The 24,822-nt window shown below is 42.9% G+C and overlaps 1 long non-coding RNA gene across 1 annotated transcript; it reads left to right on the forward strand.

Annotated features, from left to right (window-relative positions):
* The first annotated feature begins 21,353 nt into the window (after positions 1-21,353).
* On the forward strand, positions 21,354-22,938 carry LOC119923238. The gene is made up of 2 exons (XR_005448800.1): positions 21,354-21,535; positions 22,770-22,938. It is a non-coding gene; the product is annotated as an uncharacterized LOC119923238 (long non-coding RNA).
* Positions 22,939-24,822: the final 1,884 nt, after the last annotated feature.

The following is a 24,822-nucleotide window of genomic DNA, read 5'->3' on the forward strand; positions in this document are numbered from 1 at the left end:
GGGTTTATGCTTGTCAGAAATTCAGCTTCAAAGTTGAATGATCTCGTTTCTTTGGGGGGAGGGTGGTTAATGGTAATTGTTAAGCACTTGTGTCAGGCACTTTACTAAGCACTGGGGTACATAGAAGCTAATAAGGTTGGACACAGTCCATGTCCCACATAGAACTCACAGTCTTAATCCCCATTTTACAGATGAGGGAACTAAGGCACAGTTAAGTTAAGCAACTTTCTCAAGATCACACAGCAAACACAATCAGATCCCAGGTCCTTCTGAGTCTCAGGCATGAGCACTATCCACTAGGCCATGCTGCTTCATTGCTTCTGTTGGTCTTCTGTGGGTGCAAATTCCCAAGATCTTCCCAGCAATCTAATTTTCCTAGAAAGGCAGAGGTGTTTAGAGAAAAGTCAGTCAGAGAATGTGCATTTTTTTTGTGCCAGCTAATAGCTTGATGGCTGATGCATCATTGCACCTACCCTCTCTCTGCTTCAGATTCCTCATCTTTCAGCATTTAGTGCAGTTCTTGGCACATAGTGAGTGTTTAACAAATACCATGAAAAAGAGTCCATAACCTGGGGTGCATAATGAATACTATTTCTCCAGACCTCTCAGGGATGTTCTGAGGGCAAAACAACCCCCCATGGCCTAGTGATTCGAGCTCTGGCCTGGGTGTCAGAAGGACCCGGGTTCTAATCCCAGCTCCACCACTTGTCTGCTGTGTGACCTTGGGCAAGGCACTTACCTTCTCTGTTCCTGTTACCTCATCTGTAAAGTGAGGAATAAGACCGTCAGCCTCACATGGGACAGTGTCCAATCAATCAATCAATCATATTTATTGAGCACTTACTGTGTGCAGAGCACTGTACTAAGTGTTTGGGAAGTACAAGTTGGCAACATATAGAGACAGTCCCTACCCAACAGTGGGCTCACAGTCTAAAAGGGCTGTGTCCATTCCAGTGCCTGGCACATAGTAAGCACTTAACAAATACCATTTCTTTTAAAAAACGTAATGCTTAGGAAACATTAAGTGCTTTGAAAATTTAAATTGTGTATTCTGGTTATTGCTTCGGTTATAGATTCAATCTATGACACAGGTCTCAGTCTTCAAAGTCTAGGAGTAGTGAGCATTAAGATTGTAGACCTCCCCAAGAGCAAGATCATTTCTTATACATTCATCTTTCCTCAAATTGCTGATACCATGCTCTGCACCCTATTAATAGCTTTGAGGGTAATAGTTTGTAGCTCTTTGGGAACTCTTTCAAAATCAGAATGGTGATAGCAGTCCCCACCAGTGGAACACTTAAGAAATTATAGTCCGGGCTATGCAAGACCATTTATCATCAATAGTATTTATTGAGTGCTCATTGGGTGCAGAACACTGTAGTAAGCACTTGGAAGAGTACAGTGCAACAGAGATGGTAGACACATCCCTGCCCACAACTATCTTACAGTCTAGAGACTCATTCGCTTCAGTTATAACCTTCCCCAACACTTAGTACCGTGCATCTCACCCAGTGAGTGGTCAATCAATCCCATTTTTACTACTACTACAGATGCCTTTCTGCCCCCAATCTATAATGCTTAATAATTCTACAGTTCCAAGAAGAAATACCAGACTGCCAACTTGGCTTTGGTCCTCTTGAAACCAGTCTTTAGAGCATGCTTTACCCAGGTGTAATTTTAGCACTTTTTAAGACATTTTTTAACTCTTACTACATGTCAAGCACTGTACTGAGCTCCGGGGTAGATACGAGTTAATCAGGCTGGATGCAGGCAGGGAATGTGTGTGTTCATTGTTATGTTGTACTCTCCCAAGTGAGTATTACAGTGGCGTGCACACAGTGAGCACTCAATTAAAACAACTGTCTGACTTACAGTCTCTGACCCACATAGGGCTTACAGTTAAGTAGGAAGGAGAACAGGTATTTAAACCCTCATTTTACAGATAAGGAAACCGAGGTTCAGAAAACTTAAGTGACTTGCCCAAACATCACACTGCAAGCAACTGGCATTTTGGGATTTCAACCCAGGGTGTCTGACTCCTAGGCTTGTGCTTTTTCCACTAGGCAACAGTGCTTCTTGAGCTATTTGAAGTATTGAAATATTTGAAATAACATTTTATATGTAACCCCCAGGCTGCCACCACCACTGCTGTGGCTTGTTTGGGAAGAGAACCATGGTTTTGAAAACTCTATGGGCCTCTTAGCAACCGCCTTAGAGCACCTGACTACTCATAGCAGCATGAGAGGCAGCATAACGTAGTGAATAGAACACGGGCCTGAGAGTCAGAAACTCATGGGTTCTAATCCCGGGTCCACCACTAGTCTGCTGTGTGACCTTGGGCTAGTCACTTCACTTCTCTGGGCCTCAGGTACCTCATCTGTAAAACAGAGTTGGAGACTGTGAGCCCCATGAGGGTCAGAGACTGCAATTTGCTTGTATCCACCTCAGCGCTTAGTACAGAGCTTGGCACATAGTAAGAGCTTAACCATTATTGGTATTATAATTATACCACCAGATACCCCATGCTCTCCTCCTCTTCCAGGGATTTCCATATCTCAGGAAGGGCTGCAGCTAAAGAAAGAGTGGACTTTGGACATTTTGGGAACCCCTCTGTAGCCTGCATGGTCAGGAAATCTTTCAGCATTGTCCATTGACTAAAATAGCTAATAATGAGTCAATCAGTAGCATTTATTGAGCACTTTGTGCTCTAGACTGTAAACTCTTCCTTTAGACTCTAAGCTCTTTATGGGCAGGGAACGTGTGTACCAGTTCTGTTATATTGTAATATTGCACTCTCCCAAGTACTTAGTACAGTGCTCTGCACACAGTAAGCACTCAACAAATACAATTGATTGATTGATTTGTGCAGAGTACTGTATTAAGTATTAGGGAGTAAAGGTGGAAGCTAATTTCCATTGGAGAACCCCTCACAGACATGTATTGTCTAGAATAATAATTCCAATTCCTTCTATGGTCCCTCTCACATTTTTTCCAGCCCTCTAAGTCATTATCATGACTATCTTCTGAACACATTCCAAGTCCATAATCAAATAATCAAAATATATGGTTCAATGAAAATTAACGCACAAATGTTAGAGGTGTAATAAGGACCTCTGGTCTAGTTCTTAGAAAGTTTAAGAGGAGGAGATAAATAGTAATAGTGATGGCATTTGTTAATCACCTACTCCTTTAAGGTTTAGAAAAGTACAAAAAGTAAACAAAGGACCTGGTAAGTGTGGGAAGGCCAAAGTGATGAGATCTTTGCTAGGGCAGGCTGTGGGTGGTAATCAATCAATCCGTGGTATTTGTTGAGTGCTTACTATGAATGATAGCTGTCTCAAAGAGCACTGGTAGAAGGGGTGGGCATGGGGTGGGCACTGGGCAGCAGCAGTTGAAGACTGTAAAAGCTCAGCCTTCCTCTAGACAATCTGGAAGAGTATCTTGAGTTCAGAGTCACTTGGGGAGGGATTGCAATGGCTTTGGAGCAAGGCTGGGCTTGCACCATTAAGGTGCAGGTCCCTCATGAAGGCAGCCCTCTGATACCTGTCATGTTATCTGTGTTCTACTAGACATGCCATGTAACCTAATGATCTCACATGGAAGTCCTGAACACCCAAATCTATTTCTCTGGGAGAGAGAAGACGGGGTGTTCACACAGCCATTCACTTGGGGCTGATATTTGGAATATTGCTCAGTGGAAGTGTAATAAAACACTTGAGTTTTTTTGTTTTCTTTCCTTCATTGTTGAGATAATAGAATCATGAAACCTCAGCAGTGAGCCCTTTAAAACCCACAGTTAGAATTCCTAAGATCCTGCAAAAAAAATGTTGGTGTGTCTGTTCACTTCTAGGGTACCACCTGTTCAAAGAGAACAGTGCTAAGCATGTAGTAAGCGCTTAACAAATACTATCATTATTTTTATTATTAAACAGTTGCCTGGTGGACAGTGTCTCAAAATATAATCATTTTTTTTGAGATAATGGAATCATGCAATCTCAGCAGTAAGCCCCTTAGAACCCACAGTTAGAATTCCAAAGATCCCAAAAGAAAATGTTTGTGTGTCCGTTCATTCCTAGGGCAATAATAATTCATAATTATGGTATTTGTTAAGTGGTTAGTATGTACCAAGGACTGTTCTAAGCGCTGGGGTAAATACAAGGTAATCAGGTTGCCCCACATGGGGTTCACAATCTTAATCCCCATTTTACAGATGAGGTAACTGAGACCCAGAGAAGTTAACAGTTGCCCAGTGGCCAGTGCCTCATAAGAATACACAGGCATCTGGTAGAAACAGGTGAGGTTCCCAGTGGTAGGCACTGTGGGTAGCAAGGTCACAGTAGATGTCCTGGCTTAGTGAAAAGAGCATGGGGTTGGGAGTCAGAGGACATGGATTCTAATCCTGGCTGCTCCACTTGTCTGCTGTGTGACCTTGGGCAAATCACTTAACTTCTCTGTGCCTCAGTTACCTCATCTGTAAAATGGGGATTAAAAGTGTGAGCCCCACATGGGGAAACCTGATTACCCTATAACTATCCCACCGCTTAGAACATTCATTCAATTGTATTTATTGAGCACTTACAGTGTGCAGAGCACCATACTAAGCACTTGGGCAGTACAAGTCGGCACCGTGTAGAGACGGTCCCTACCCAACAATGGGCTCACAGTCTAGAATAATGTTCGGCACATAGTAAGCACTTAACAAATACCATTATTATTATTATTAAGCACTTAGTACAGTGCTCTGCACAAAGTAAGCACTCAGTAAATGCAACTGAATGAATGAATGTTCTTTCCATGCATGGTGGTCCATCATGTATCAGTCTTATTGGTGACACTCGAACAACTGACAAAAATCTCACTATCTTTAAAAAAACAAAGTGCAGATCTCTATGGCCCAACCCGATTAGCCTGTATCTACCCGAGCACTTAGTACAATGCCTGGCACATAGTGAGCACTTAACAAATATGATAAATTAAAGTCTAGGACATAATAGTGATAATAATAGTCCTTGAATATAAGGAGGACTCTTCCCACTGATAATTCAAAGTGCTTTCATACAGATTACCTCATTCATCCTTTCAACATGCCTCCTAGGTTACTTGGAAAGTGACTGTAATTAATTCCCTCTATGGGAGGAAGAAGCATAGGCTCAGAGATGGTAAATGACTTTCCAAAGTCACCCAGCCACAGCATTCTGTCTACATTTTACCATATTGCTTCCTAGGTGTCATTTCAGGCTTAATCTTAACTTTGGAAATTGGGCTAGAGATATTGGAGAGGCAGTATGAATACTGCTATGGTTTCGATCGTAAATATCCCAAGAAAGAGGTGGCTATGCCTATAGGTTCAAAACCCTAGTTCAGCTGGGTGGCTCTGAAACCAAACCATATTATCATTAACATTTTAAAAGTTTAACTGCCTCTCATTATAGAGGATAAATTAGATTTGTTTGTTTTCCTAAAGGCAAATATAAAAGCACAAATGATTATGTGATTTCTCTGCAGAGTAGGAGTCCTGTTCCTGCTTTTGTAATGTGAAGGTGTGCATGTGTTCCTGTGTATGCGACTTGTTTAATGATCACAATCAATCCATCTCCCTGGCTTTTTAACAGGATGGACAGGTTTTCACCTAGAATTATCCTCTCCCTTTCTCTCCCCACCACCCTCCCCATTCAAAAGTAAGAGACCTGAATGTGACTACTGCTTCTGTCATCTTGAAGAGAATGATTCCGATTGAAAAAGAACTGGAGTTAAGGTTACTGGTGGGGGTGGGAAACCGGGGAGAGGAAGAGAGTGTGTGAGGCAGGGAGGGAGAGAGCAAAGGGAGAGAGAGTATATGTGTGAGAAAGACAGGGAGGGAGGCCTTCCTCCCTGGAGGGAGGAGGTGAGGGTGGAGGGAGGGAAAGGGAGAAATGTGGTGAGGGAGAGAGGAAGAGACAGGAGGCGTGCTGCTTTCTTCATCTTTGAGAGAAGGGAAGACAAAAGCCATCGGCTGCAGTAGTTTTGTATCCCCGGATCTGGCTAAAACTGAAAATTCCGGACAGCCCAGCAGAGACTTCTTGGAACAGGGAAGATTATTATTCTTGTTTTTCTCAAGGTAGATTGGATCAGTACACGTGGTTTTGCTGACTGTCAGGAGAAGACACACCAGCTGAGGACCATGCAAAGGTGGGCTTGGGATTCTGTCTCCGTTTGCCTTTCCCTTGGTTTGCCTGGGGCCGGGTGGGTTAGGAACCCACCACCTAAGGCAAGGCAATTTTAAAAGGAGATGTGAGTGTGTGAATTTTTTTTTCCCTATTTTTATACTCGATAACCTCCGTCCCTCCCCACCCCACCATCCACGAACGGCGGCATCATATTCCACCAGATGGGAGCCTAAACTTGACCCGAGCCCCTCTGGGTCTCCTGTTCAGGTTCCTGGGTGTCGTGGGGTATTTTTTCCAAGGCTGGACGGTGGTCAGGTGGGAGGGCGAGAGAGGTCAGGATCTGTCTCCCCGAAGGAGGGGGGCGAATGGGCAACTGGGTGCCCGGGTCTGCACAAAGCCAGGGATGGATGCTGAGCTGGCTTTCCCAGGGATTCCCAGAGGATGGGGAGATGTTCAGGGGCCGGCCGCCCCTCTCCTAGGCTTTGATGTGGACAGTGCTGGGGCCAGATGTCCCAAGTTGGCGATGGCAACCTCCAAACCGCAACGCCCAGGGGGCGGGTATCCATCCCCTCCTGACTGGCTGCTCGTTGAGGGCAGGGACTGGGTCTGGCTATTGTTATGCCGTCCTCTCCCCAGCGCTTCGTCCAGTGCTGTGCACACAGTAAGCGCCCAGTAGATGGAATGAATGAACAAATTCCATGCCCCCAAGCACCTTTTTCCAGCCCTGGACACCTCGGTGGGTAAATTCATTTGGGCCGCTAGACCTCTGTGGGAGGAAATCCCAGGTTCGTGTCCCAGGACAAAAAATGAGGTGACACCTCCTAGGACGAGGTGCAGGGTTTTGGGGGACCGATCCCGCGGTGTTCCTGGGGTACAGACACATTTGCCCTGAGGGCGAGCAGGGGATGGAGAGGAATTGCCCATTGTGTGCCTGCTGGCTACTGACAGGCTCAGTGCTGGGGATCTGTTGGGAAGCAGCAGCCAAGAAGCAGGAAGGAGGAGGACGGAGAAGGAAGAGGAGAAGAATGTGGGACAGGGACGGGATCCGACCTGATTACCTTGTCCTTACCCCCCAGCGCTTAGTACAGTGCTTGGCACATAATAAGGGCTTAACACATGACTAAATTGAGGAAAACCGTGAGAAAGAGGAGGAAAAAGAAGGATTAAGAGGAGGGGAAAGAAGAGAAGAAAAGGAGCAGGCGGGGAGGGGCGGGCTGGCGTTGAGCAGAGGATGAATGGATTGGCAGGATCTTCAAAGAAGGAAAGGGGTTTTTACTTCAGAATGGGATTCAGATCCTCTCCTCGCCCAAACCTGCCGACCCATGCCAGGAGAACCCTGGCGACGAACAAACCCGATTTGGAAAGGGCGCTCCACTGGATCCGTTCTAGGAAGCGGGGACTGGCTTTGATCCCCTCGGGCCAAATTAAGGTGCGCTGGAGCAGCGCACTGGCAGCTCTGCACTGACAAGCTCGCGTGCACCTCATGAAAAATGGCTCCACAGATCCCTTTCCGGCCCTTTCAGAACACAGTCTCGGACTGGTCATGCATTTCTGCGGGATTGTGATATTTTTTTCCCATTCTCTGTATGGAGTGAAAGTGGCAGCTGATTAGGAGCGCCTTCCAGGCCGAAGAAATGCTCCAGCACGGCTGGGATGGCTGGCTGGACGATGGCTGGGATGGCTGGTGGGTGGGAGGGCTTTTCACCTCCAATCCAAGCTCACCAAAGCCCCTCTGTCCGGCTAGCGAAAAGCTGTCCCTTCCCACCAAACTCAGTGTGAAATACAAAAGGGTAAATGCCATTGTCTCTGACAGGAGCTAGGGCTGTATTTTTTATTGTGTATTCTTTTTGCAAATGGGTGTGCTTCATCGCACACTGCTTCCACCCAAAGACAAGCATCAGCGCTCAGGGGAAACTTACAGGTGGACTCGCACTGCTATATGTAGTCTAAAGGGTTAAAGATAGCAGACTGTTTCTTTTTGGAGTAGGGTGCCCTTCTGCCTGGGAGAAAGCCACTGTCATTGTACACATGTGCTTCTTTTAGGGCATTTATTATGGAAAGCATGGCGAGGGGAGGTGGAGGAGGGGGCGGGGACTATCAGCTGCTCCAGTGCAGCTCAGCTATGTGCTTTATTTCACCTTCAGTTGATTAATGCTCTGGCCAGAAGAAGCAGGGCATGTTTGGTTTAGCAGTGTGGTGTGGATGTGGCTTTTTGTGTTTGTGTGCATGGTTGTGCATGCAGGTTTGTGCTTCTGTATCAGTGGGTTGTGGTTGTACATGTGTTGGGATAGTAGGGAGCTGTGCATGTGTGTGTGTGTGATTGTGTTAGGGAGAATGGGCGTGGAGAGGAAGTGCGCATATGTCATTGAGGGGCAGGTGAGGGTGTATCTCTTCTCAACAGCCTTGTGACATGGAGAGACATGGGCAGGGGCTCAGGATGGAAATGTCTCTTTTCTTTTCATCAGGAGGTAGATCAGGTGGTCCAGTTGTGGCTGCTATTGCCAATGGCCAGAATCTTGGAATAAGAAGAAACCCTCCAATTATGGACAGGTTATGGATACATAATCCGTTCACATCATTCTTTGGGGCCCTCTTCAATTCCTAAGAAAAATCATGTAGCCAAGACAATGTACTGATTTCTGCACCCTAATAAATGGCAGGTAGAAATGCAATCATTTCAAAAGAAACCCCTTCATTCTAGAAAAAAAAACTATATAGGTATCTCAGTGGGTACTATTTCTGCCCCGAAAAGGTCATGCTTCTTGAAGCAGAAGTATTATAAGAGGTGTTCACAAGACTATGAATGTGAAATCATTTTTGCAGAGGCAAAAGTGTTTCAGATCATGAAACTCCTCCTCCTTAAAAGAATGACTGCCATAGAACTTTAACCTTGCAGGTAGATCCAGTTACTCATTTTATAAATGGAGATGATTCCAACTAGTAAATACAGTAGTGTGTTTTGGGAAAATTGACATAAGTAGATTGTAGCAGTGTAAAACAAAGAGATGATATAGCTGATATGCCTTTACTAAACCCATCAGAGGAATGACAGTGTCTTTCTAAGATATCATGAGCCTGAAGTGAATTCAAATAGAGAAATTCCAGATGAGTGGATAAAATGGCCATTCATGGCCAACTATCTGAGAAGGGTCATTGACTGAGGGCCCACAGCAGACTTATTTTGCCCTGGTGGTTGGATTGATCAGGCTGACCACCTCTCCAGAGGGGGTGAGTTACTCCTTCCAAGATCCAGTTGCACATGATGCTCGACAAGCTAATGGATGCATCCTTATTCAGAGGAATTTGCAGGGCACTCAAAGGGTAGAGATGGGAATGGAGAGGAAAGATACATGAGAAGTAGCATGGCTTAGTGGAAAGAGCCTGGGCCTGGATTCTACTCTCACCTCTGCCACTTGTTGGCTAGGTGACCTTGGGTAAGTCACTTTACTTTTCTGTGTCGCAGTTCCCTCATCTGCCAAATGGGGATGCAACAGCTGTCTCCTTCCTACTTAGACTTTGAGTCCCATGTGGGGGCTTCTTATCTTGTATCTACCCCAGTGCCTAGTATAGTTCTTGGCACATAAGAAGTACTTAAATACCACAATTCTTATTATGAGTAATACCTGAGAGACCCTAGAAAATGCTTCTTGCTCTCCATGTTAGTTTCCTCCCTCTGACCAACATGAAAAGCCACCTTGTAGAGAAAAAAAAAATTCCACTCCATGAGAAGCAGCATGACCTCGTGGAAGGAGCATGGGGCTCGTAGTCAGAGGACCTGGGTTCTAATCCTGATTATGCCATTTGCTTGCTGTGTGACCTTAGGCAAGTCACTGAAGTTCTCTGGGCCTATTGTTCTCCCTCCTACTTAGACTGTATGCAATCTGCCTAATTTGTATCTAACCCAGTAAACAGAACAGTGCTTGGCACACAGTAAGCACTTAACAAATAGTATTCTTATAATTTGTAATACTTGTTGATGTACTGTTGGACCATATATGTCTCCCTCAGAGATCTGGCTCTCTTTGAGGCTCTGAGAAGCCTGCCAAAGCAAGGGTTTTTTTTTTTGTTTGCATGCTTTTGTTTTCTTAATAGTATTAAGTACTTACTTTGTGCCAGGCAATGGTCTAAGAGCTGAGATACATACAAGATAATCAGGTTGGACACAGTCCATGTCCCAAATGGGGCTCACAACATTAATCCCCATTTTACAGATGAGGTATCTGAGGCACAGAAAAGTGACTCGCTCAAGGTAACACCGCAGACAAGTGGCAGTGCGGGATCAGAATCCAGGTCCTTCTGACTGAGGTTCATGATCTATCCATTAGGCCACAGTGCTTCTCTAAGGGCAAGTCCTAAGAGGACCCATTTCCTTCCCTCTGATTGTTTTCCTTTTCTTGGTCCTATTCAGGAGTAGCTCTGTTCCATAAGAACTGCAGGTTGGGGCACAAATTTTACAAGAAACCCTTGGGATTATCCTTCTCCCCTTGCTGACAGCACCTTCAAAAAGAGCTCCCTGAATCATCTTCCTTCCTTGTCAATTACTCCACAAACAAATTATTTTCCCACTGCAGACAATTCCCACTGAAAAAAATTCCCCTTGTTAGCTAACACATCCCAAGCTGCCTATCTCCAGCACCACTGCTAACCAACCTCTAAATCACAACAAATTACTTTCTTGTTGGTGAATTCAAAATGCTTGTACAGTCTCTCAACATATCAGTGCCTTTTCTGTGGGAACTTTCAAACACTAAATAGGAGTGAAGTTTTAAAGGATGACTATCTGATGAAGAATTAGTCCATGTAAACATCACAACAGAAAAAGTAAAAAGATGAGAAGAGTAGGAATTAACTTTGAAAGTTACCCTTTCAAAGGTACACTTGCACCTGCTGGATGAGTTTTGTTGATTAGCAAAAGCTTTATCTTTTTTGTTTGTTTGTTTCCCCTATTCTTGAATCCAGCCAGAGAATATTTTTAGTAGGAAAGTAAATATTGAAAACCAAGAAAGGTTACATATATTCTCAGAACATTAGGAAGGAAAGATGAAAATCCTGATGAAATTCAACAACTCCTTTTCAAGGCCAAAATACCCCAATTCCCGGTAAAGACTCTTTAGTCAAAAGAGGGAAAACCTGTCCAATTCATGTAGATTTGCAGAAAAATGCCTTCATAGCCAACTGCCCTAAGTTGTGGCCTTCTCACAATATTTCTGCTTTCTACAGTGTCAGGAAAGAATGAACTCTGGATAAATCATTCCACACAAATATAATAGCTTCCTTCTTTTACAGCAAAGGACATAATGTCTCACTAAATTCTGCAAGAAAATATTTCCTTCAGTTCTTTGTAGGGTAAAAAGTGAATAAATAAACGACTGAATTTCTCCATAAAAGAAATGAAATAGTCCAGCTACAAGGAGAGCCAGCACATAATACAAATTCTCATATAATGTGCTTATTTAGCCCATTAATTTCTCTTCCCTCACCATGACCTCCTCTGAGGGAGGGATATCGGCAAATATTGATGCAGTGTAGTTTAGTGGAAAGAGCATGTGTCATAAATCAGGAAGCCTTGTTTTAGTCCCAGATATTCTGCTGGATTGCTGTGTGACCTAAGGGAAGCCATTTAACCTCTCTGGCCTCAGTTTCCTCATTAGCAAAATGGGAATAATGATACCTGCCTCTGCCTACGTCACAGAAGTATTTCATGTTTCATTCTCCATCCTTTATCCAGCACTTGGAACCATTAACATTGGCAAATCTAAAGTAGAATTACCAAATGAGAGGCAGCCAGGGGCTGATGATATGTCCCAGTTAGCTAGGGCAGTCCTAAGGTTGGTGGTTTCTCCAGCCAATTTTAGATCAATGATGTAGGTCACGGGATTGGAACCTTTCCAGTTAAGCTGATCGGCCTCTTTTGCACTATCCCAGCTGCTCTATTCTAACGTTCAACCCAGTCTGGGTTGCGGCATGTTCAGTACATAGTATAGGCCCAAAGCATTCTGGGACTCGTACTATTTATGTCGCAGAATACCATACACTTTAACCCCACACTTGGCCCTCTCTGGTCACCAAGAGACAATGGAGAGTATACGTAAGCTTGGGATGCTGTCCCACCTTTCAACTTTAATGTTTTTTTTAAGTTATTTATAAAGCTCTTACTGTGTGCCAGGCACTATACTAAGTGTTGGGGTGGATATAAGCAAACTGTGTTGGACACAGTCCCTGTCCCATTTGGGGCTCACAGTTTCAATCCTCATTTTACAGATGAGGTAAGTGGGGCACAGAAGAGTGAAGTGACTTGCCCAAGGTCACACAACAGACAAGTGGTGGAGCCAACATTAGGAACCATGATCTTCTGACACCTAGGCCCGTGCACTACACCATGCTGCCTGAAGCACTTTCCCAATCCAAATCCTTACGAAGTCTCGACTTTTCTACCTCTGCAGATGAAAAGTGCAAATAAATTGGTATTAAACCATCAGAACAGACAGTGGTATTTTCTGCATTAACTAGAACGTTGTTGTTTTTTTTCCTTCTTTGCTTTGTCTCAATAAAGCTACCGAAATGTCTTCAAATAACTAATAGGACAGTGAAAGTGAAGTCATAGTAACCCACTGATCAAACAGTAGCCACTTGTGTTTCTTCCAACATTTCCCTGCAACTGCATATTTTATTGCTTTTGCTGTCTTGTGTATTTGGAGAGGGGGCTACTGATGGGAGGTCCAATCTACGCATGCAAATGTGGCTGAAAAAAGCAATGGAAGAGTAACACATACTGCTACATGTGAACTTCTGTTGCACTGCAGGATTAAAGAACACCCAGGACAGTCGTCTGGCGGAGCGGTTTTGAGGTTGCTACTACCCATACACCTTTCAGGGCCACGTTGCCTTCTGCCTTTATGTGGGCACATGAAGTGCCTCCAGGAACCACAGGCACAGGCAAATGAGTGGTCAATAGCATCTATTTCCACATGACCAAAAGCAAAGCCACTAATAGTAATAATAATGATGGGATATCTTAATCACTTATTGTGGGTCAAGCACTGTTCTAAGCACTGGGGTAGATACAAGATAAGCCAGTTGAACACAGTCCTTGACCCACATGGCACTTACCATCTTAATCCCCATTTTACAGATGAGGTAACTGGGGCCCGGAGAAGTGAAATAATAATAATAATAATAATAATGGCATTTATTAAGCACTTACTATGTGCAAAGCATTGTTCTAAGCACTGGGGAGGTTACAAGGTGATCAGGTTGTCCCACGGGGGGCTCACAGTCTTCATCCCCATTTTCCAGATGAGGGAACTGAGGCACAGAGAAGTTAAGTGACTTGCCCAAAGTCACACAGCTGACAAGTGGCGGAGCTGGGATTTGAACCATTTGAACCATTAAACCATTTGAACAATTTCAATCCATACTTCATGCTGCTGCCCGGATTGTCTCTGTCCAGAAACGCTCTGGGCATGTTACTCCCCTCCTCAAAAATCTCCAGTGGCTACCAGTCAATCTGCGCATCAGGCAGAAACTCCTCACCCTGGGCTTCAAGGCTCTCCATCACCTCCCCCCCTCCTACCTCCCCTCCCTTCTCTCCTTCAACAGCCCAGCCCGCACCCTCCGCTCCTCTGCCGCTAATCTCCTCACTATGCCTCGTTCTCACCTGTCCTGCCATCGACCCCCCGGCCCATGTCATCCCCCTGGCCTGGAATGCCCTCCCCCTGCCCATCTGCCAAGCCAGCTCTCTTCCTCCCTTCAAGGCCCTACTGAGAGCTCACCTCCTCCAGGAGGCCTTCCCAGACTGAGCCCCCTCCTTCCTCTCCCCCTCACCCCCCTCTCCATCCCCCCGTCTTACCTTCTTCCCTTCCCCACAGCACCTGTATATATGTATATATGTTTGTACATATTTATTACTCTATTTATTTTACTTGTACATATCTATTCTATTTATTTTATTTTGTTAATATGTTTGGTTTTGTTCTCTGTCTCCCCCTTCTATACTGTGAGCCCACTGTTGGGTAGGGACTGTCTCTATATGTTGCCAACTTGTACTTCCTAAGCGCTTAGTACAGTGCTCTGCACATAGTAAGTGCTCAATAAATACGATTGATTGATTGATTGATTGATTGAACCCATGATCTCTGACTCCAAAGCCTGGGCTCTTTTTCACTGAGCCATGCTGCTTCTCTAACCGTCAAATGACTTGCCCAAGGTCACAAAGCAGACAAGTGGCAGTGCTAGAATTAGAACTCAGGTCCTTCTGACTCCCAGGCTGTGTTCTATCCACTAGGCCATGCTGTTTCCCACTACTATTACCCAACCACTACTGGCTCAGACCAGGGCTCCATCCAGCCTAGTTTTTTGGCCACCAAAGGTGATACCAGGATGCTTGAAGGAACCATGTGATGGCTACCCTCCTGAATATTCATCCTCATGGTTTGAAATCATTCATTCATTCATTCAATCATATTTATTGAGCACTTACTGTGTGCAGAGCACTGTACTAAGCACTTGGGAAGTACAAGTTGGCAACATATAGAGACAATCCGTACCCAACAGTGGGCTCCAGTCTAGATGGGGGAGACAGAGAACAAAACATATTAACAAAATAAAATAAATAGAATAAATATGTACAAATAAAATAGAGTAATAAATACATACAAACATATATACATATACGCAGTTGCTGTGGGGAGGGGAAGGAGGTAAGGCAGGGGGTAGGGTGGGGTAGGAGGGGGAGAGGCAGGAGGAATCAGGAGGAGAGGAATCAACCATCTCATAGCCCTTAATCAGTTATATTAATTGAGTGCTTACTGTGTGCAGTGCACTGTACTAAATGCTCGGGAGAGTACAATATAACAGAGTTGGTGGGCATATTCCCTGCCCACAAGGAGTTTACAGCCTTCTTCTCTCTAATCCCTATCTTTCCCTCATACCGTTGTGATTCAACTGGCAGGTGATACTACAGATGGTGAGACTTTATCTACAGGTATGGACATCTTAAACCACTCTAGCCCCTTCATCCACCTCTAGACTGTAATATTTTTGTACTCTGTTATACTGTACTCTCCCAAGCATGGGTTACAGTGCTCTGCACACTGTAAGTGCTCAAAAAATAACATTGATTGAGATTAGAAATGAATCACTGCAGGCTTTCTGGAGGAGATATGATCTCAGGAGGGCTTTAAAGATAGTGAGAACTCTGTGGCTTGTTGGATTTGAAGGGAGATGGAATTCAGGGGACAGGACATAAGCAAGATTCTGACATCAGCAGTGATGAGAATGAGGAAAGTGAATAGGTTACCTTGAGAGGAATGAAGATTGCGAGCTAAGGTCTAGTGGTATAACAGATCAGATCAATAGAAGGGAAGATAGCTGACAATGCCTTAAAGGCAAGATATGAGAATGTGAGAGGAATTTAGAGAGATGAGAGGGGGACTTGGGAGTTCACACCTGATGGTTTCAATTTTGTCAACCAAGTAGCTGACAAGGTCATCAGGGCATGAGAGGGGGAAACTGGGAAAACTGGGTTTCAGAATGGAGTGAAAGGTCTGGAATAATTGGTGGGGGCAGTGAATATGGGTGTCAATGAGTGAGGGGAAGTAATGACGCTGAGCAGAAGAGGGCAAAATTATAGAAAGTAAGGGGTGACTCTGAAGTGACTTTGCTGCCGACATTAGCCAGATATTTTCAGGATTTGTGCTAAGTCTATGGTACTTTGATCAAAAACCTTCACCATTGAAGACACAGCCCCAGTCAAGTAATCCCCCACTTTTGACTGTTTAGTAACATAAAGCATGACAAAAAAACCAGCCTTTAATAGACTGTGGAACTTTTCACAGCTGGAAATGGATGTGGAGGTGTGGTGTTTTCAAGCTGTATGTTGCTGCTTACAGCTGAATAGCCTTGGATAACATTTCACCAGTATTAACAGAATCAACAGCATTTATTGAACATCAACTGTGTGTGGATTATGGTGCCAGACCCTTGGGGGACACACTCAGGGAGCTGACAATCTAATGTAGGAATACTAGCCATTAATTGATCAGCATCCCATAGTTAACAAGGAAGAGAACAGATGTAAATTATAGACATATGTAAATAAGTAAATGACAAATAAACATATAAAAGCGAGATAATTCAGGTGGATGTGGAGGTGTCATGACCAGCCAGGAAAAGTGATGAATCAGAAGGAGCTGTGGCTTAGTGGAAAGACCACAGGCCTGGGAGTTAGTGGACCTTGGCTCTAATTCCAGCTCTGCCACTTGCCTGCAAGTGCAGTCCTTAACTTCTCTGTGTCCTTAACTTTCCTCATCTGTAAAATTGGGATTAAATGCCTGTTCTCTTTTCTCTTTAGACTGTGAGTCCCATGTGTGACAGGACCTGTTTCAGACGTGATTCAAGCTTGTATCTACCCAGCATTTAGAACAGTGGTTGGCACACACTAATCCCTCTATGAAAACAGGAAATAATAATAAAATTATTATTAATAGAAATTGTCCTCACCGTTGAGGGAGAGGATCTTTCAGAAGGACTTTGAAGGAAGGGAGGGGCTTGGTTCAGGGAAGCATAAGAGTATGTCCCAATAAGAGGAAAAGGAGAAGGAGTGTCAAAAGCAAGGACACGGCTTCAAATAATTCTCTTTTACTAACCATTAAAATCTACCAACACAGCAGAGCCAAAGAAACGAAGGCCAGAAACTGCCCCTAACCTAGCCCAGCCTAGGCTATTTCATTTTTACAGAAAGCCCAGTCTCCACAGGACACTTCTCATGAACACTTTGAGTCACAACTCACACCAGGATGAACCCAAAGCACTCAACTGGATCCCAACCCCTCAGGTTTTTCTCAGTGATTGCTTGGGAACACCTTTAAGGCTTTCTAATCACATGTGATGAGGGCGGAGCCATCTCTACTCTTCAGTGTGGCTGTAATCTAGAAATTCTAGAAGTTTATGGGTGTGCACAGTGTGGCCAGAGCTGCGGTTTCCGCACTAGCATTTTCAGTAGCACACACGCATGCACAAGGTAAATTCAGCATCACGAATGGCAGTTTTATGTATGTTGTGTAGGGGTGTCCATTTACACTTTTTAGGGTAACGGAGAAGTTCTGGTTTTGGTTTGACTCATGAATCTCTTCAACCTTGGCCTGTAAATTCCTTAGCTCATCCTCAAACCTCAGCTGGTTGACTAGATCCCATCTGCTTTTATTTCTTTGATTTCCTTTCAAGGTTCCCATTTACTCCTCTTTGCTTTCTGATTTCTCTTCCCCTTAAGTGGGTTAATTCTTCAGGCTGGAAAAGTCACTTATATTGCCAATGGCTTCAAACCATATATAACTTCTTTGGGTCATATCTACCCCACTCAATCCCTTTGAAGCACATGATGGTTAGAAACTCACCAGCCAAACAGGCATTGTCTCACCACTTGAGTCTCTGATGGAACATGTAGTAAATCTTCCTATTTGTTGTAATTTGGAGGCTATTGAAGTTGAAAGCAGTATATCGAGCAAACCCTTTTGAAATGTTCTTTTGGGCTGGAGAATGAGCAGGATTTTCTTTTTTTAACTACTTTTGTCTCTTTCTACATAGAATACAAACCCTCTGTCCTATATATAGATGCTGAAATTAAAGATGAGTTCACAGTTTGGGAGGGAGAAAATTCAAGAATTCTCTCAGAATTGTTTGAGATATGGCCACATCTGTCCATCAGTAAAATATTCTTCTGAAAGTAAAATAAGCAAAGAACTCACGGAGAGCAGGTTGTGGAGGAGAGAGGCAAGGTTTGGTTTGGTTTCTAAATGATTCTTTTGGGTTTTTTTGAGCTAAGTACCTGCCCCCTCTCCCAGAATAAACAGTATTCTTAAGGAAGCCATGTTATTCTGGAGTAATGAGCCACCCTGAGTCTGTCTACACTGCAAGGGAAGTCAGTTCTTAAAATAGTGCTCGGCAAATAGTAAGGGCTCAGGAAATACCGCCGACTGACCTAATGCTAACATAACAACAACAAAAAATCACATAGTACAGTAATTAAGAATCATGAAAAGGAGTTGATCTTGCTTTCCTTAATTCACCTTCACTCCAGCAAACAGGGAGCAATGGGGGGTTTGGGACCCCCAGCTCTGGGTCCTTGAGGTAGAAGCAGGAAGCACCACTGGGAGTCAGAGGATCTCGGTTCTAATCTCCATTCCACCACTTGCCTGCTGTGTTAAGAGACCTTAGGTAAGTCTCTTAACTTCTCTGTACCTCATTTTCCTCAATTGTAAAATGGGGATTCAATCCCTATTCTTCCTCCTACTTAGACTATGAGCCCCATGTGGGACAGGGACTGTGCCTGACCTGATTAACCTATATCTACTCTACTGAACAGTGTTCGACACATAGTAAGTGCTTAACAAATACCTCAATTATTATTATTGGTAGAAGAGTTTTGTGAAGTGCTCAGTTCCCTCCCTCACATGAGACAACTGTGTCCTGCAACAGACTGAGGGGAAGGGGCAGGCATACACAGCCCTGATATTCCCCTAGTGCAAATTAAGTAGAGCTCGAAAGTTTATGATTCATAACTTAGAAAAACCTCCACATAAACCTCCCAAAGCCTATTCCCAATCCCCAGAGCATCTCTGAACCTAACCAAAATGCCCGTTCCTTTGCAGAGCCACCCTTTGCAAGTTCCAGGAAATAGTAGAAGCTCAAATGACAGGAGTGACATTCTTTTTTTTTTTTATAATGGCATTTATTAAGCGCTTACTATGTGCAAAGCACTGTTCTTAAATATCACTACTGCATCAGAGTTGCATGTGTTAAAAAGTCACTAAGAGAGTAAGTGCTTTGGCTGAATGTTCCCTTAAAGCACCCAGAGAAAATGAGCACACGGCCTCAATATTTTATTTTGTAGTGTTGGTGTGGAATGGAAGAGGACTTGGACAATTTAAAAGAACTTGTTTTTAATTTGCTGGTGCCATATCAAACCAAACTCTTTCCAATAAAGCATCTAGATCATGCCGAAGAACTTCCTGGAGGAAATGTTTAATGAGAAGCAGCCTGGCCTAGGGGAAGAGCACAGGCCTGGGAATCAGAGCACTTCTGGGTCTGCAATATACCAGTTCCATGACCTTGGGCAAGTCACTTCACTTCTCTGTGCCTCAGTTCTCTCATCTTCAAGATGGGGAATCAATACTCATGTTTCCTCATTCATTCATTCATTCAATCGTATTTATTGAGTGCTTACTGTATGCAGAGCACTGTACTAAGCGCTTGGAAAGTACAATTCGGAAAGAGATATTTTCTATTTAGAAATATGAGCCTCATGTGGGACCTGATTATCTTCTATCTACCCCAGTGCTTAGTACAGTGCTTTGCACATAGTAAGCACTTAAATACTATTATTATTACTATTCTTAGTTTGCTAAGTTGTTGTCTGTGACATTTACTGAGCCCTATAGTACAGTGCTTGGCACATAGTAAGCATTTAACAAATGACACAATTATTATTATTATTATATACAATTTTAATACAGCAAGGAGTGCTAGATAAGTAGGATCCCTGTTTCCCAAAAGGTAATGACCCATATTTCTCACTTATACATCAGGAGAACAGGTAAAGATGGTTGCTGATCCATCAATCAAGCAATGGTATTTACAGAGTGCTTACTGTGTGCAGAGCACTGCAGAGCCCCTATATTATGTCTGTATCATCTGTTATATTACTTCCCTCCTTGCAGAACAGAACTCTGCACTTTTAGAGCTTAATAAAGGGCAAAACAAGCCAAATGGCAAGGAAGAAATTGTTGCTTCAAAATGGAAAGGAAGATAGGAATGAAATCCAATATAAAAACTAGACAAATTGGTGGCAGATAACACAAAATCAGAAATATGATTGGTTTGTGTGCGCAAAAGAAAATAAACACAGTTTCAACCCCATCTTGAAATGCTTGAGAAAATATCTGGAAGCTAGATGACATCAACCAGGGCTTGTTTAAAACATTACTGCTACGCAGTTTAAGCATGAAGACCGCAGCTTGAAAATCCTAGGTCATCTTGAGCTTCAACATAGGCAGGCACAATAGAATTTTATTTGACAGGCTCAGCTAACCACATGTTTCTGGTGCTGTGCTCAAGGATGTTACTTTAAAATGTAGGAAATCTTCCGATATTTAGAAATAGGTTGAGTTCAAACCGCAAACCAGACCAACCTGATCATTTACCTCAAAAGGGAACATCCCTCCTTGAGCTATCGTTACCTTACATTTGATTAAATAACCCGGTTTTGCTAAAATGTGTGTTTCACTGCATGACTTGGATGTAACAAAATGGAAGAATTGAGGGACATTCTTCCCACACGAGTCTGTTCTGGTACACAAGTTGGCACATGTAGTGTTCAGACTACAGTCTAGTAGAGCATCCTTGAGGGCTGGAATCTTCACAGTGAATTATCACCTTTAAGCCCTATGTGGGACAGAGACTGTCTCTGATCTGACTGTATTGTATCTACACCAATGCAGGGCACAGTGCATTGCACATAGAAAGCACTTTGCAGATAGCATAATTATTATTCAAAAGATATTGTATTTCCCAAAATCCTGTGACTCTTTTTTCAACCTTCATCTAGCATAGTGTGTGCCTCTTACATGGTACAGGAACATTAATGGTCTCAAAGCTATCTAGTGAAAATTTTGAGATAACAGACATAAAGCTCCTTGGGCCTAGGGAAAATTTTGAGATAACAGACATAAAGCTCTTTGGGCCATTGGAAAGAAAGAATCTATATGGAAGGTTTGTTATTTTCCCAAAGCCATTAAGGAATTCTTGTTTATCTCATGTTTATTTCACTGTATTTTTCTCAGTCTAGTTTTGAGCTTCTCAGAAGAGAGAACATCCATCACTTTTATTACAACACTATTTCTTTAAGATCTTATTGTTGGGAATTTTTAGCATCAATATTTTGAATAAGCATTCCTTGAATAAAAATGCTATCTACTGAGTCATTTTTTTATCCTTTTCTCTCTTTCATATTTACACATTTTAGACATTTGTGAAAGTAGTAGCTGTAGTAGTACAGTGCTTTGCACACAATAAGCGCTCAATAAATATGACTGAATGAAGAGTGGTAGTAGCAGCAGCCACAGTAGTATTTATTGAGTACTTGCTTGATGTGGTTGGAAAGTCCAGAATAATGAAATAACATACTTCTTGCGCAAAGGAGTTTACAACAGGAGAGATTTTTTAAAAAATTACACTATCACACTCCGGTGATAGGATACCAACTTTGCTTTTATTTCCTAATTTGTCCATACTGATTCTTTCCCTTTTCCCCCATCTTAATTTTTAGGCATACCCGAGAGAAAATACTTTCAGAGCTGGAGAAGGTACAAAAGAGGAGACTTTAAAATGGGGAGGTAAAATCATTTCAAATGTAAAGGTGCTTCTTAAGTACTTACTTAATATACTGCCATCTTCAGCCATTCACTTCCAATGGCTTCTGCTCCACTACTTTCAAACTGCTCTTGTATCCCCTCTCCTAAAAAAAAATCCTCCCTTGACCTCCTTCCAGTTATCACCCCATCTTTCTCTTACCAATCACTCCACAGACACTGCCCTCTCTAAGGCCACCAATGACCTCTTTCTTTCCAAATCCTACAGCTTCTACTCCATCCTAATCCTCCTCATCCTGTCAGCCACCTTTGACATTGCAGACCACCCCCTTCTCCTTGAAACATTATCTAACTTTGTCTTTGCTGACACTGTGTTAAATACAAGATAAATCCAATCTGAAAGAGCCCTTGTCCAATATGGGGCTCACAGCCTAAGAGATGGGGAGGACAGGTTATTTTTCCCAACTTACATGGGGGAAACTGAAGCACAGAACAAAGTCACACAACAGGCAATTGTCAGAGCTGGAACTAGAACCCAGGTTTCATGACTCCAGTCCCATTAGGACACAGTGTTTTTTAGTATGAGAACAGAATTAAAAGACTGGAACTCTTTGGTCTGGAATAGTGAGGGCTGAGTGGGCTTGTGATTAAACTTTACTACAATACAGAAGTGATGTTCATCATGTCCCACAACTTCTAAATAAGGAAGTACCCACTGGAGCTTCAAGGTGGTAAGTTCAAAATGAATAAAAGGAAACACTTCTTCTCCCACTGGGTAGTAAGCATATGGAATTCGTTGTCATTATAAGATATACAGGCCAAAAACATCAATAGGTTCAAGAAGGCTTCATATGAATTCATGGACTCATTTTAAAGGAAATGTCGTTGCTGATGAAAAAATGATGGATGTTGATGGCATTGACGAACACTGGGATGACTGTTGTACTCTCCCAAGTGCTTAGTACAGTTCTTTGCACACAGTAAGTGCTCAATAAATACAATTGAATGAACGAATGAATGAATGATTATCAAGCAGGGCAAACAATTGCCCAGTTCCTCTAAGACTCATATTGCCGTGGTTGGAGACAGAGTACTTGGTACAGTACTTGGCACATAGTAAATACTTAGAATTATCATTATTATGAATATTATTATTATGATTATTATAACACTGAACCATTGATGTGACCCAGTAGGACTACTGCTTACATTTTTCTAATCTATGTTTTCATACGGTCAAATCTTCTTCTTTCCTCAGCCAATACCACCAGTTTCCTAAAACCATGGAGCCCAAAACAGAAAAGAATGTTTCAGGGGTGCTCGCTCCAGAGTCTCAAAATTTCCTTCCTACTTTTTGATGAGATTTTTCTGACAATGAAGGCATTGAAGGCATTCCCCTACAATGATTACATTTTCTTCATTAGAAATCTTGGCTACTTGTTATTTATTTTTCCACTTTCCCAGGGCCTTTTTTGAAGCTCCTTCCCATTCCAAAGTTGCATTTAAAAATTGTCATTCCCCTTTGAATCTTACTTTTACCCACCAAGGATGGTTTGTATGATTTCTGCCTTTATTGGCTTTGGACACCATACATTTAGTGCCATTTGCTAATATACTTACTACAATGTTGAATCCAATTTACAATGGAGAAATTAATATATTTAAATAAAACAAAACTAACAATGATGTTAGTTGTGTTTTCCAGATACCCCTCTCACAATTCAATACTTTTGTTCATTCGGATTGGTATGAAATTCCTCCTTCTGGAAATTTTACAAGATGCTTAGAGAAGCAGCGTGCCTCAGTTAAAAGAGCATGGACTTTGGAGTCAGAGGCTATGGGTTCAAATCCCGGCTCCACCAACTATCAGCTGTGTGACTTTGGGCAAGTCACTTCACTTCTCTGGACCTCCATTCCTTCATCTGTAAAATGGGGATTAAGACTGTGAGCCCCCCGTGGGATAACCTGATCACCTTGGAAGCTCCCCGGTGCTTAGAACAGTGCTTTGCACATAGTAAGCGCTTAAGAAATGCCATCATTATCATTATTATCGTTATTATTATGCCCATCCAGTGAAGGGCAAAAACCCCAGACAGATCTAATTTTTTGTGAAATAAAAGACAAAATGATGGCAATGCATTTCAGGCTATTTTATTTAAACGAGAGCCACCTAATGAGGAAAATGATCTTAGTTATATATGCAGTTGTAAAGTCAGAGAAAAGAGAGAGGAATTAAGTCATAAAAAGGTAGGGTTATCAGTGTTCTTATATTTAGGGATTTCCCCATATTTCATTGTCTTCTCCCATTTCACTGGGAAGATCTGTTGGAAGCAGATACATGATTTCTTGAACACCAGGGCCCACTGTGTTTTCCTGGAACACTATCTAATCTTAGTTTTTCCTCACTCAGTCCTCTCATGGTTCTCCTCCTATTTCTCTGGTCAGTCAGTCTCTGCTTCTTTCACTGGCTCTTCCTCTGCCTCCCACTCTCCAACTTGTTTTCGCTCAAGGTTCATTTCTGGGTAGCCATCAATTCTGAATCTGCACAATTGCTTGAGAACCTCATCCTCTGCCACCTCTATGCAGATGACTCTTAGCCTCTCTTTGTGCAATAAAAAATGCATAGGACTAGGCCAGCTCCAGGGCTCTGGAATTAATAGTGAAACAAAACACATGCACTGTTTCAACCAGTTACCTTACCTGGAGATTAGTGGCTAAATACATCCAATACAAACACATAGAGCACGGAACTTTTCTGCCAACTCTCTTCTATTGTACTCTCCCAAGTGCTTAGACCATGGATCTGGACACAGTAAACACTCGATAAATACCACTGATTGATAAACAGATGAATCTATGACACGACTGGTATGATGGAGGGATAGATTAGGGAAGGCTTGAAGGCTTCTGAGAAGAGGTGGCTTTCCAGAAGGGCTTGGAAAGAGGGAAGGGGCCATTTCAGACAGAATCCAATTCCAGACAGGTGGAATTTCTTATGCATAGCAAGTAAGAATGCCCGGATTCTATTCTACTAACTATCATTATCGTTATGTAAAAATAATAATAACTGTATTTGTTAATCACTTACTATGTTCCAAGCACTATGCTAAATGTTGGGGTAGATACAAGATAATCAGGTCCCACATGGGGCTCACCGTCTAAGTAGGAGGAGAAAAGGGATTGAATCCTTTTGTAGATGAGGGTCCTCATTTTGCAGATAAGGGAACTGAGGCACAGAGAAGTTAAGTGACTTGCCCAAGATTGTGACAAGCAGAAAAGCGGCAGAGCCGGTATTAGAACCCAGGTCCTCT

This window comes from Tachyglossus aculeatus, unplaced genomic scaffold (genome assembly GCF_015852505.1).
Source record: "Tachyglossus aculeatus isolate mTacAcu1 unplaced genomic scaffold, mTacAcu1.pri scaffold_161_arrow_ctg1, whole genome shotgun sequence".
In the NCBI taxonomy this organism is placed as follows: domain Eukaryota; kingdom Metazoa; phylum Chordata; class Mammalia; order Monotremata; family Tachyglossidae; genus Tachyglossus; species Tachyglossus aculeatus.